This window comes from Schistocerca nitens, chromosome 9 (genome assembly GCF_023898315.1).
Source record: "Schistocerca nitens isolate TAMUIC-IGC-003100 chromosome 9, iqSchNite1.1, whole genome shotgun sequence".
Taxonomy (NCBI): domain Eukaryota; kingdom Metazoa; phylum Arthropoda; class Insecta; order Orthoptera; family Acrididae; genus Schistocerca; species Schistocerca nitens.
Window position 1 is genome coordinate 422,002,405 of NC_064622.1, and position 12,906 is coordinate 422,015,310.

The 12,906-nt window shown below is 44.5% G+C and overlaps 2 non-coding genes across 2 annotated transcripts; one reads left to right on the forward strand and one right to left on the reverse strand.

Moving 5' to 3' along the window:
- Window positions 1-9,479: 9,479 nt before the first annotated feature.
- On the reverse strand, window positions 9,480-9,553 carry Trnat-ugu (transfer RNA threonine (anticodon UGU)). The gene has a single exon. It is a non-coding gene; the product is annotated as a tRNA-Thr (tRNA).
- A 469-nt stretch (window positions 9,554-10,022) lies between these two features.
- On the forward strand, window positions 10,023-10,096 carry Trnat-ugu (transfer RNA threonine (anticodon UGU)). Its single transcript has one exon. It is a non-coding gene; the product is annotated as a tRNA-Thr (tRNA).
- Window positions 10,097-12,906: the final 2,810 nt, after the last annotated feature.

The following is a 12,906-nucleotide window of genomic DNA, read 5'->3' on the forward strand; positions in this document are numbered from 1 at the left end:
GTGCGCTGTTCGGGAGTTGGAGAATTATTGTGAAGGTGGTTCGATGAATCCTCTGCCAGGCACTTAAGTGTTGATAAGAAGTTGATACGGACACACATTAAGAAAATATTGAAGTTTTATTTTCTTACACGAAAATATTGTAAAGCAAACTGTATTTTTGATTGCACTTAATATTTTAATTCTAAGCAAAATAGCAAACCATTAGAGTGACTGTCTGTACAGAAAAACCCGCCCCCTAAAATACAATAGTCTAAGAACAAGCTCTAAATGCATCGACTACAGACAGGACATTTTTGTCCCGATAGCAGTTTTAGGGGATTCGAGAAATGCAGCAGTTACAATAAGTAAAACAGTTTCAAACGTTTGGTTACTTTACAAATTAGCTAGTCTGTTAATTATTTAACGTTATGCAGGTAAGCGTGAAAACGTTTGGAAGGGGATCTAAATTATCTTTAAAGTTTGTTGGATGTCGATAAGTGTTCTAATTATGAAATGCAGGATGAGTATAATATGCGTAATTTGCTCCCCGTTTTAAGAAAAAGCTAGTTTTTCACGCTTCTCATTGTTTATGACGTCATACCTCCTAAACTATGTGTCGTACAATGATAAAATTTTGCGTGCACAGTCAGTGGTATTTACGAATACTGTCTACAAATTTTTCTGCGAACAGAGTTAATAGTAAAGTAACTGAGGACTTTCGCAGGCTCTCCGCGTTAACTGAACCTCTAGTTCTTGTTGAGTATCGAAATGAGCCTTTCGCGCCGGCCGTTGTGGCCAAGCGGTTAAAGGCGCTTCAGTCTGGAACCGCGCGACCGCTACGGTCGCAGGTTCGAATCCTGCCTCGGGCATGGATGTGTGTGCTGTCCTTAGGTTAGTTAGGTTTAAGTAGTTCTAAGTTCTAGGGGACTGATGACCTCAGATGTTAAGTCCCATAGTGCTCAGAGCCATTTGAACCATTTTTTTGAGCCTTTCGCCACGCCTACATCTCTAGCTGACCAACGCAAAAGGTCGCAAACCTTCGATTAGCATTATTAGCCAGTGAAAACGAAATTTTTTATCTGCCGCTGGTAAGCCTCAACAGAAGAAGCCAATCGCGCGAATTCTTTCGGCAGCTGCAGCAATTGACAATATTACAAATGATCAGTTTCCTCATCCATTCATCACTGCCCCTAATAATGGATAAAAAATGGTTAAAATGGGTCTAAGTACTATGGGATTTAACATCTGAGGTCATCAGTCCCATAGAACTACTTAAACCTAACTAACCTAAGGACATCACACACATCGATGCCTGAAGCAGGATTCGAACCTGCGAACGTAGCAGCCGTGCGCTTCTGAGTAGAGGCCCATTTACATTCTGTCAGCGTTATCTAAGACTTCAGAAGACACATAAAAAATAAGACCTATCCAATTGGCAATCGAAGCGACTTTGGTGGCCAAGGTAGGGCAAAACAAGCAAGAAGACAAGCACTAGAAGTTCTCCCATGTGTGGGCGGCTATTGTCTTGTTGAAATGTAAGCCCAGCTTGGCTTGCCACGAAGGGCAACAAAACGGGGCGTAGAATATCGTTGACGTACTACTGTGTTGTAAGGGTGCCGCGAATAACAACCGGAGAGGTCCTGTTATGAAATGAAATGCCACCTCAAACCATCAGTCCTGGATTTCTAGCCGCATGGCGGGCGACCAACAGGTTGCTATCCCACCGCTATCCGGGAAGACGCGTCTTTGCTGACCATCGGGGCTCAGTTCGAACCGAGACTCATCACTGAAGACATTCTCTAGTCAATGATATTCCAGGCCGAAGACGTGTCCGGAGGCGGCCCGGACAGCGGCATGATAACAGTTCGACTGCCGCACGCTGCCCGTACGATCAGGAGTAATGGGCTAAGTTGCTATTTCGTTTCATAGCAGGACCCCTTTGGCTGTCATCCGCAGCACCCTTACAGCACAGCTGTACATCGACGATATTCTACGCCTCGTTTTGTTGCCTTTTATAGCGAACCATCCTGAATTATACTTCGGAAAGGTAATTTAGCCGTGGTAAAATTTGCTGTTTTGAAGAGCGCGCCACAGCGCGTAGTGTAAAGCAGTCGCCCTCCGTTTCTGGCGGTGGCGCCGCTGTGGCAATCGCAGGTTTGGTGCCTCCCTCTGGTGCGAAAGGGGAAAAGTTGCCTGTTCACGTGCATTTAAGGGGCGTTATGAGCTCGCCAGTCGGTTAGTCTGAGTCGGTCAGTCGGAGTGAGTGTGGGGACAGTCTGTCAGCGAGTCGGTCAGTTGGTCAGCCGGGTCAGTGTGGGGCAGTCAGTGTCTGTCCGTCGTCCGGAGTGCTAGTATGTGTTGGGCCGCCGCTCTGCTCGAGTTTCTTCAGGCAATGGACATTGGCGGTTGGATTGATCGGTAGGTCGTTCTCTTCCCGGGCCAGGGATGTCGGGTAGCCTCAGGGCATGTCTCCTCTGCAGGGGTGGCTCCGACCGAGTGATCGGTTAGTCAATGTCGGTCTGCCGTCTGGAGTACCAGGATGTCTGTCTTTCGGATCGACCTTCAGGCCGGTTGGATCGATCTGTTGGTCGGTCGTGCAGTGAGACACAAGATGAGTTTTCCGTCTTGAGCGTCGGCGCATGCGAGGTCACCACGTGGCAGCCAGTGGGCCGCGCCGTATAGCGAGGAGTAGTTGCTTCGTGGTCGACACGAGAGCAACAGTAGTCAACCCACGACATCGGTCTGGCCGCCGCGAGCTGCGACGCCGTGAGACGGGAGATCGGCGCGCCTTCCTGCGTCCGTTGAAGCGGCTGGCAGCGGACGGTTCGGAAGAGCGTTTTGGGCATGCTGCGCCAGGTCTTCGCAGTTTATTAAAGGTTAAGTGATTCGTGAAATGTTGTTTCATTTACTTGTTAAATTCTACTTGTGTTCCTGGCCAGTCTCTCGTCCCCAACTTGCTCGTCTGTCTCCCGTTCGCATTTGTTAGGCTGTTAGTGTCTGTCTGTCTGTTTGTCGGTCTGCCGTACGTTTAGAGATGCCTCTGTCATGTTTGTCGGATTCGGTGTTAACGAAATTATAGAATTAACGTGTAAAGGCCGAATTCCTGAAATATGTTTTTATCTTGCCTGTTATCTTGCGAGGCGGTATATGTGTAATGTAGAGAATGTTGTACATTTTATGTAAGTCTGAATTTCATGGGTTTCATTTAAATAGTCATTTTTATAAAGTTGCCACCCTTCCACCGTAAGAGTCCTTTTAAAAACGAATTGCACTTTCGGTGGCAAATAATTTCTTTGTGTGTGTGTACCATTTCCATCCCTCTTACGGGGTGCGTAGTTAATGTTAAAAATTTTACGTTTAAAGTAATCTGGTGTGTAGCAGATTTGCACCAGTGTAGTCTTTCATAGGTTGTTGTGAGCGGTCGTGACTACGGCCGTGTCGAAAGGGAGCGGCAAGCTTCTCAGCCCGAAGGCTCATACTGCCAATATTGTTCTTTCTCCCTCTAAATAAAAATGTAACTTGATATTTCGAGGGTGCTTTTCTGCTTATAACTTTTAAATCTGTTTTTGAAAAGGCTTTTATGAATAAAATTCCCATTTGTTAAAGGTAACTTCATTTTCATCAGTTACTCCCTGGCAACTACTTCCACGCTTAAATGTGTTAATGTTTTTGATGAATCGCTAGTCAATAAGTACATTCTGTTTTGGTTGGCAGGAGAGCCAACACCGTGTTACTAGAGGAGGCCGAAAGGTACGCGTTTTAGCTCACGCAGGCTGGCGTGAGGTCTGGAACAGGACAAGGAAATTAGAATTTAGAAAAACGGACGTAGCTGGTGGAGAACTTAACTTTAATCCGTTAATGAAGAACGTCGGTCTTGATGGTACATTATTCATAATATCAATAGTAACTGATAATGGCGCCTTGCTACGTCGTAGCAAATGACGTAGCTGAAGGCTATGTTAAACTATCGTCTCGGCAAATGAGAGCGTATTTTGTCAGTTAACCATCGCTAGCAAAGTGCGAGTGCTAGGAAGTCTCTCTAGACCTGCCGTGTGGCGGCGCTCGGTCTGCAATCACTGATAGTGGCGACACTCGGGTCCGACGTATACTAACGGACCGCGGCCGATTTAAAGGCTACCACCTAGCAAGTGTGGTGTTTGGCGGTGACACCACACATTCTTTAAGAAAAGACTTTGAAAGTAAATTCACGGTTCAGTAATGTTCGCCCGCACACGAGCGAATTTCTATTGCTTGTCTTCGTACTTGCCAAACCCTACCTTGGCCAGCAAGGTCGCAGGATCTCGCTCCAGTTGAGAACGTTAGGAGCATTATGGGCGGCGCCCTCCAACCAGCTAGGGATCTAATGATCTAGGTCGCCAATTGGACAGGATTTGATATCCCCCAGAAGGACTTCCAACAATACCAGGAAGAATTTAAAAAAATTGTTCAAATGGCTCTAAGCACAAAGGGACTTAACATCTGAGGTCATCAGTCCTCTAGACTTAGAACTACTTAAACCAAACTAACCTAAGGACTTCACACGCATCCATGATCGAGGCAGGATTCGAACCTGCGACCGTAGCGGTCGTGCGGTTCCAGACTGTAGCGCCTACATGGGGATATTGAAAGGGTAATATGGTACTTAAATGAAGACGAATATTTAATACTAATGGGGGACTGGAGAGCAGTTGTAGGGAAGGAGTAGAAGAAAATGATACAGAAGAATGAGAGACGAGAAAGACTAATTAAGATCTGTAATAAATTTCTGAATATCGAATACTTTGTTCAAGAATTACAAGAGGAATAAGTATACTTGGAATAGCCGGGTGATACCGGAAGTTTTCAGTTAAATAACATCATGGACAGACAGTTTCCGAAATTAGGTACTGGATCGTAAGGAGTACCCAGGAGCAGATATAGACTCGGATCATAATACAGTAGTGATGAATAGTAGGCTGAAATTTAAGAGATTAGCCAGGAAGAATCATTAAGCAAAGAAGTGGGATACGGAAGCACTAAGGAATGACGAGATACGTTTGAAGTTCTCTAAGGCTATAGATACAGCACTAAAGAATAGCACAATAGGCAGTACAGTTCAAGAGGAATTGACATCTCTAAAAAGGTAAACAACAGAAGCTGGAAAGAAACATATAGGTACAAAGAAGGTAACTGCGAAGAAACCCTGGGTAAATAAAAAATGTGAATGAATTCCGAAGGGACCAAACTTCTTAGGTCATCGGACCATAGACTTACACACTACTTAAACTAACATATACTAAGAACAACACACACCCATGCCCAAGGGAGTACTCGAACCTCCGGCAGGAGGTGCCACGCAGTCCGTGTCATGGCGCCTCAAACTACGCGGCCATTCCGCGCGGCCCTGGGTAACAGAAGAAATACTTCAATTAATCGATGAAAGAAGGAAATACGAAAATGATAAAGGAAATTCAGGAATACGGAAATATAAGTTGCTGAGGAATGAAATAAATAGGAAAATCAGGAAAGTTACACTACTGGCCATTAAAAGTGCTATACCAAGAAGAAATGCAGAGGAGAAATCACTACCCAGAACAACCACCTCTGGCCGTAATAGCGGCCTTGATACGCCTGGGCATTGACTCAGAGCTTGGATGGCGTGTACAGCCCATGCAGCTTCAACACGGCACCACAGTGCATCAAGAGTAGTGATAGGCGTATTGTGACGAGCCAGTTTCCCGGCCATCATTGACCAGGCGTTCTCAATTGGTGAGAGATCTGGAGAATGTGCTGGCCAGAGCAGCAGTCGAACATTTTCTGTATCCAGAAAGGACCGTACAGGATCTGCAACATGCGGTCGTGTATTATCCTGCTGAAATGTAGGGTTTCGCAGGGATCGAATGATGGTAGACCCAAGCGTCGTAACACATCTGAAATGTAACGTCCACTGTTCAAAGCGCCGTCAATGCGAACAAGAGCTGACCGAGACGTGTAACCAATGGCACCCCATACTATCACGCCTGGTGATACGCCAGTATGACCGATGACGAATACACGCTTCCAATATGCGTTCCACGCGATTTCGCCAAACACGGATGTGACCATCATGATACTGTAAACAGAACCTGGATTCATCCGAAAAAATGACGTTTTGCCATTCGTGCACCCAGGTTCGTCGTTGAGTACACCATCGCAGGCGCTCCTGTCCGTGGTGCACCGTCAAGGCCTCCGAGCTGATAGTCCATGCTGCTACAAATGTCGTCGAACTGTTCGTGCAGATGGTTGTTGTCTTGCAAACGTCCTCATCTGTTGACTCAGAGATCGAGTCGTGGCTGCACGAACCGTTACAGCCATGCGGATAAGATGCCTGTCATCTCGACTGCCAGTGATACGAGGCCGTTGGGATTCAGCACGGCGTTCCGTATTACCCTCCTGAACCCACCGATTCCATATTCTGCTAACAGTCATTGGATCTCGACCAACGCGAGCAGCAATGTCACGATACGATAAACCGCAATTGCGATAGGCTACAATCCGACCTTTATCAAAGTCGGAAACGAGATGGTACGCATTTCTCCTCCTTACACGAGGCATCACAACAACGTTTCACCAGGCAACGCCGGTCAACTGCTGTTTGTGTATGAGAAATCGCTTGTAAACTTCCCTCATGTCAGCACGTTATTGGTGTCGCCACCGGTGCCAACCTTGTGTGAATGCACGTCATCTTCTTGGTGTAGCAGTTTTAATGGCCAATAGTGTAAAACGAAAGACCTGCATGAAAAAATGAGAATAAATAAAAAAAGAAATGATTGTCAGAATGACTGTCTCAGCATACAGGAAAGTAAAAACAAACTTCTGTGAAATTATAGGCAAGGGTGGTAACATTAAGAGTGCAATGGGAATTCCACTGTTAAATGTACAGGAGAGCGGATAGGTGGAAAGAGTACACTGAAGGCCTCTACAAGGGGCAACATTTGTCAGATGTGACAGGAGAAACAGGAGTAGAAGGATCCAATATTGGAATTTAAGAGGGCTATGGAGAACGTAAGATCAAATAAGACAGAAGGGTATAATAATATGCCGTTAGAATTTCTAAAATCACTGGGGAATGTAGCAACAAAAAACTATTCGCATTGGTATGTAGAATGAATGAATCTGGCGACATACCACCTTACTTTCGGAGAAACATCATCCCCATAATTCTGAAGAGTGCAAGAGCTCACTAGTACGAAAATTTAACGCACAATCAGCTTAACAGCTCATGCATCCAAGTTGCTGGCAAGTATTTTATACAAAAGAATGGAAAAGAAAGTTGAGGATTCGTTACATGATGATCGGTTTGGGTTTAGGAGACGTAAGGGAGCCAGAGAGACAATTATGACGTTGCGGTTAATAATGGAAGTTAGACTAAAGAAAAATAACGACACGTTCATAGGATTTGTCAACCTAGAAAAAGCGTTCGACAATGTAAAATGGTGCAAGGTGTACGAAATTCTGAGAAAAATATAGGTAAACTACAGGAAGAGACGGCTAATGGACAATACATACAGGAGCCAAGAGGGAATAATAAGAATGGACGACCAAGAACGAAATGCTCGTAGTTAAAAAGGTTGTAAGACAGGGATGTATTTTTTCGTCCGTGCTGATCAATCTGTACATCGAAAGCAATGATGGAATAAAGGAAAGATTCTTGAGTGGAATTAAAATACAAGGTAAAAGGATATCAGTGATACGATTCGCTGATGACATTGCTATCCTGAGTGAAAGTGAAGAAGAATTAAATGATCTGCTGAACGGAATGAACAGTCTAATGAGTACAGAATGTAGATTGAGAGTAAATCGAAGAAAGACGGAAGTAATGAGAAGTAACAGAAATGAGAACAGCGAGGAAAATACCAGAGTGATGGACACGAGGTAGATACAGTTAAGGAATTGTGCTATCTAGGCAGCAAAATAGGCAATGGCGGACGGAGTAAGGAGGATATCAAAAGCAGACTAGCACTGGAAAAAGGGCATTCCTGGCCAAGAGAAGTCTACTAGTATCAAACATATGCCTTTATTTGAAAAAGAAATTGCTGAGAATGTACGTGTGCATTCTAGCGTGGTGTGATAGTGAAACATGGACTGTTGGAAAATCGGAACAGAACAGAATCGAAGCACTTGAGATGTGGTGCTGCAAAATTGAGTGCACTGATAAGGTAAGGAAAGGAGGGTCTGTGCAGAATCGGAGAGGAAAGGAGTATGTGGAAAACAGTGACAAGAAGAAGGGAATGGATGGTAGGACATCTGATAAGACTTCAGGAAATGACTTCCGTGGTACTAGTGGGAGCTATAGAGGGCAAAAACCGTAGAGGGAGACAGAGACTGGAATATATCCAGGAAATAAATGAGGACGTAGGTTGCAAGTGCTACTCTGAGATGAAGGGGTTGGCACAGGAGAGGATGCATCAAACCAGTCAGAAGACTGGTGACTTAAATTAAAAAAATATATAAGAAAGACACGAATTACCGCCATCTGCATATGTTCATATCGCTGTCCCGACTTTTGTCACCTCAGTGCAAAATGGTAACTGTTATGAAAGACAGATTAGCCCCACAGATCAGCCAATACAATTTAAATACGATGTATCGACACTCTTGTTGAGCACATTTCACACGATGATGTTTCCTTTCGTCACAGAATAAACCGTGTGTCAGTGGACAATGTCCGCTTCGAGTCCTGACCCGTCCACGAGTTTTAGCTTTACATACATGTTATAAAAGATACCTCTCTTGTGGCTTATGTCTCTCCAATCAAAGCAGTGCCTGACGTCATTTTAAAGATCCGCGATTAAAGATGTTAGCATAAATGCTAACGGATCTCTAGTTACGCCTGAGTGCTATGACAGGGCAAGTTTTGTTTCTGCCGTGGTTTGCAATTATAAAGGTCACTGCAATTAACTCCGATGAATTGTCTAAGCGAAACCGCTTGTCGTGCCGCGCGCCTTACTTGGACAGCTGTTGAGGATCGTGGGTCGCCTTTGCACTTGACCTGCGCTCCAGACGGCGTACTGAGGCGGCGTCAGACGAGTAGACTCGCCGCAGCGCCAGCCAGGCCTGAGGGTCAGCGTCCGCTGGCCCCGAATCTCCGGGAACGGTTCGCCTTCCGTGACATCGACGCCAACAGTCTCACACGCGCTCTGGTTGGCATCGTGGGAGTGCATAGATACCGACAAGTAAAGCAGAAAAATCATCTAGCTTATTCTTGCACTTCCTTTCTCCTTTTCACTTGCACATTTCGCTATCTGACATCCGGCCACACCTTAACATTAACCATCCCAAATCCGTCCTTAAACATGCCGACCCTGCGCAAAATGCGGGACAAAAACAATCGCAAAAGAAGAAGAAGAAGAAGAAGAATTGCATATTTCTCTACCGACTTTCTAATCATCCTTCTCTCTGAAAAAAATGATGACTAACTGACAACCTCAGCTGCTGACAGGTGTTGTTGTTATACCTCAATGTGGACAGCTGAAAATGTGTGCCCCGACCGGGACTCGAACCCGGGATCTCCTGCTTACATGGCAGACGCTCTAACCATCTGAGCCACCGAGGACACAGATGAATAGCGCGACTGCAGGGACTTATCCCTTGCACGCTCAGATGGATAGAGCGTCTGCCATGTAAGCAGGAGATCCCGGGTTCGAGTCCCGGTCAGGGCACACATTTTCAGCTGTCCACATCGAGGTATAACAACAACACCTATCAGCAGCTGAGGTTGTCAGTTAGTCATCATTTATTTCAGGGAAAAGCTGCACGGTCATCAACAATAACTGTTCTTTCGAGAACAAGTTACTGTCTTTGTATATATAGTAAAGGCTACCCAGCCATTGACCTTTGTCTGTGCGAATGCGCACAGGTTGCCCAAACTCTTACGGGAATCGCCAGCTCGTGCGCGAGTAATGAGTGGGTGGGCAAATGTCTATAAGGTACAATACATATGTAGAATTGTGGACAGTTGGGAATGTGAGTCTCACGGGAAGCGTGCAAGGGATAAGTCCCTGCAGTCGCGCTATTTATCTGTGTCCTCGGTGGCTCAGATGGTTAGAGCGTCTGCCATGTAAGCAGGAGATCCCGGGTTCGAGTCCCGGTCGGGGCACACATTTTCAGCTGTCCACATCGAGGTATAACAACAACACCTGTCAGCAGTTGAGGTTGTCAGTTAGTCATCATTTATTTCAGGGAAAAGCTGCACGGTCATCAACAATAACTGTTCTTTCGAGAACAAGTTACTGTCTTTGTATATCCTCCTCTCTCTCATTCTCCCTTTCCAGTTCTCTCAATCAGTGACTACCGACACGTTATCAAATCTTATGTTCCTCTTCTGTCGTACCAGGATGTCATTCGCTTTATTTCTCTTGCAGTCGTAACTGTTAATTCTTATAATCAACCAAGCTGTCACACCTTGGCTCCTTCACTCCCCAATTACCAAGACTGAAGAGGAATGTGACGCACACTGACCTCGTCCAGGATATGTCATACTCCTACGTAATCTTATAGTGATAATACAACTTCTTGGCCGATTACAAGAATGATCACTTGAGAATTGGGCTGACTGTGATACCAAAACTACATTGCTGATCATTAAATTTAATCGGATGCTTTCTTCTTCAAACGTGTCGCTACCTCATCTTTCTCCCTTCGATCGTAAGAACAGTAGTCACTCATAAGCATATTTGCAACGAAATCTCTAGAGTAATTCGTACCTCTCAAGTATCAGCACCTGGAACATCCGCCCATGACATAATTTTCTTTTCATATTCGCTAGAGTGTCCCGGAAAGAAACCGGGCCTTGAAACCAATTAATTTATCTGAACTTGCAACAGAGGCTCAAGAATAGTGTAGAGGCGATATTCTACTCCATTCTCAGACATAAAATCAAGATTTCAGGGGTTTAATAACAAACTTAAAGAACTGTATGACAAATACTCGTATGTTTCTCTGAAGAGAAAAGTAAAAGGGAAACCTGCACCTTCGCTAACTGAAGCTCATGCATCTCAGGGACGCTGCACATCGGGGAGTGCAAACTAGAGGCCCCACGCCTGAAAATCATGTTACTTGTAGTGGTTAGTCACTCCAGGCTCATTAGTCAGAAACGATGGGAATCTCTATCTTCTTTAAACATAAATGGAACAAATTTCTCTCCTTGAGCAAAGAGTCTAGGAGTAAGAATGATGAAGATCTAATCTGATCACGTAACTGCAGTGGACAAGAAGACATCAGCATTTCTCCATGTCCTACAAAAATGAAAAAAGCTCTTCCCTTTTGACCTGAAAAATAAAACTATACACACGCTTCCAGTTATAGATTGCAGTGACGTTAGTCGAGAAGATTTTTCTCAGGAACGCTCATGGCCCCTGAAACTGGTCACGAATGTGTGTGTTCATTATGTTTGTGATGTTCTACTCTTTGATCACATTTCACCATTATATACACAGCTATTCTGTCCGCGTGCAGACAAGTGCAGAGATTCCTACACCCCACTGTATTCACTATTATCTTATCAACGTATACTGTCCCTCATAGCTCTCTTCGACCTTAACGGTACTATCTGAACAACATGGCAGAAACAGCCGTTCCTATCTCAACAAAATCCTTTCTGCCGCACTCCATCTCTGGTGAACAAATGAACACTACTGGGCTGGGACACACAACAAACCACAATCAGACTGTGTTTTCGTAAAGTGAAAAAAAGTATTTTAGTACGTTATTTGTGGAAAATACTTGTGACAGTTGTTATGTACTAGAGGGGTGCAGTTATGACCGTGTAGAAAACGTCAGATCGTAAAGTTTGTTACGCTTTTTCAGAGAGACTGTTCGATGCACGGAAAAAACAACCAACACATAGATGTGTGTAAATATTAAGGCACCACACACAAAAAGAGCTGCACTTTTACCTGTCACACCGTGTATAAAATCTCTTTCCCACCATTACTCTTGGAGGAGAGAACTGGCGGTAGAACTAATACAGAGGTTTTACCTTCACTGCTGGACTCTCTGCATCTTATCTCACCATGTAACCAACTGCTAATGTCGTAAACGCGAACCTGCACAAAGCTTATTTGAACATCCAAACGAAGAAACCAAGACCGAAATCAGATGACATTACCATACTAAATCGAAACACTAGATAACATAACACCGTCATCCTATCAGAGACGGCAAAAGATATGAAATGGAATGAATAGTGCCCTAAAGAATGGCTACACGATTAACATCATAAAAGTAAACCAAGTGTGCTCAGGGAATACAATTAGGAAGAAAGGAAGATTAGAGTGTGACGTCCTGTTGACAACGATGCCATTAGAGACGCTGCACAAGCTCGGTTCAGGAAAGGATGGAGAACGAAATCGGCCGTGGCTTTCCATAGGAACCATCCCGGCATTTTCCTTAAGCGATTTAGGGAAATCACGGAAAAACTAAATCTGAACGCCATACGAGAATTTGAACCATTGTCCTCCCGAATGTGAGCTCACTGTTCTAACAAGTGCGCCATTTCGCTAGGTGATTAAGCTAGGAAGTGAGACCTAAAAGTAGGAGATGAGTTTTGCTCAGACAAGAAGATGTGATGCTACAGAAGAATTTTGGAGATTAGATAGGTAGATAGATCGATCGACAGTTTGAGCCAGTAAACTTATGAGAAGTACGTAAACGAATCAAAGAGAAAAGAAATTTACGGCTTCTCTTGACAAAAAAAGATATCGATTGATAGAACTTATCCTGAGGCATCGCGCAAGCGTCAGTGTGGTAATGGATAGAAGTGAGAGTGTTAAAAATTATAGGGGGAGAGCGAGGATTGAATACGGTAAGCAGTTTCAAGTGGATGAAGGTTGCAGTAGCTACGCACAGAAGTAGAGGATTTCATAGGTTACACTAGCGTGGAAAACTGCACCAAACCAGTCGTTGGAC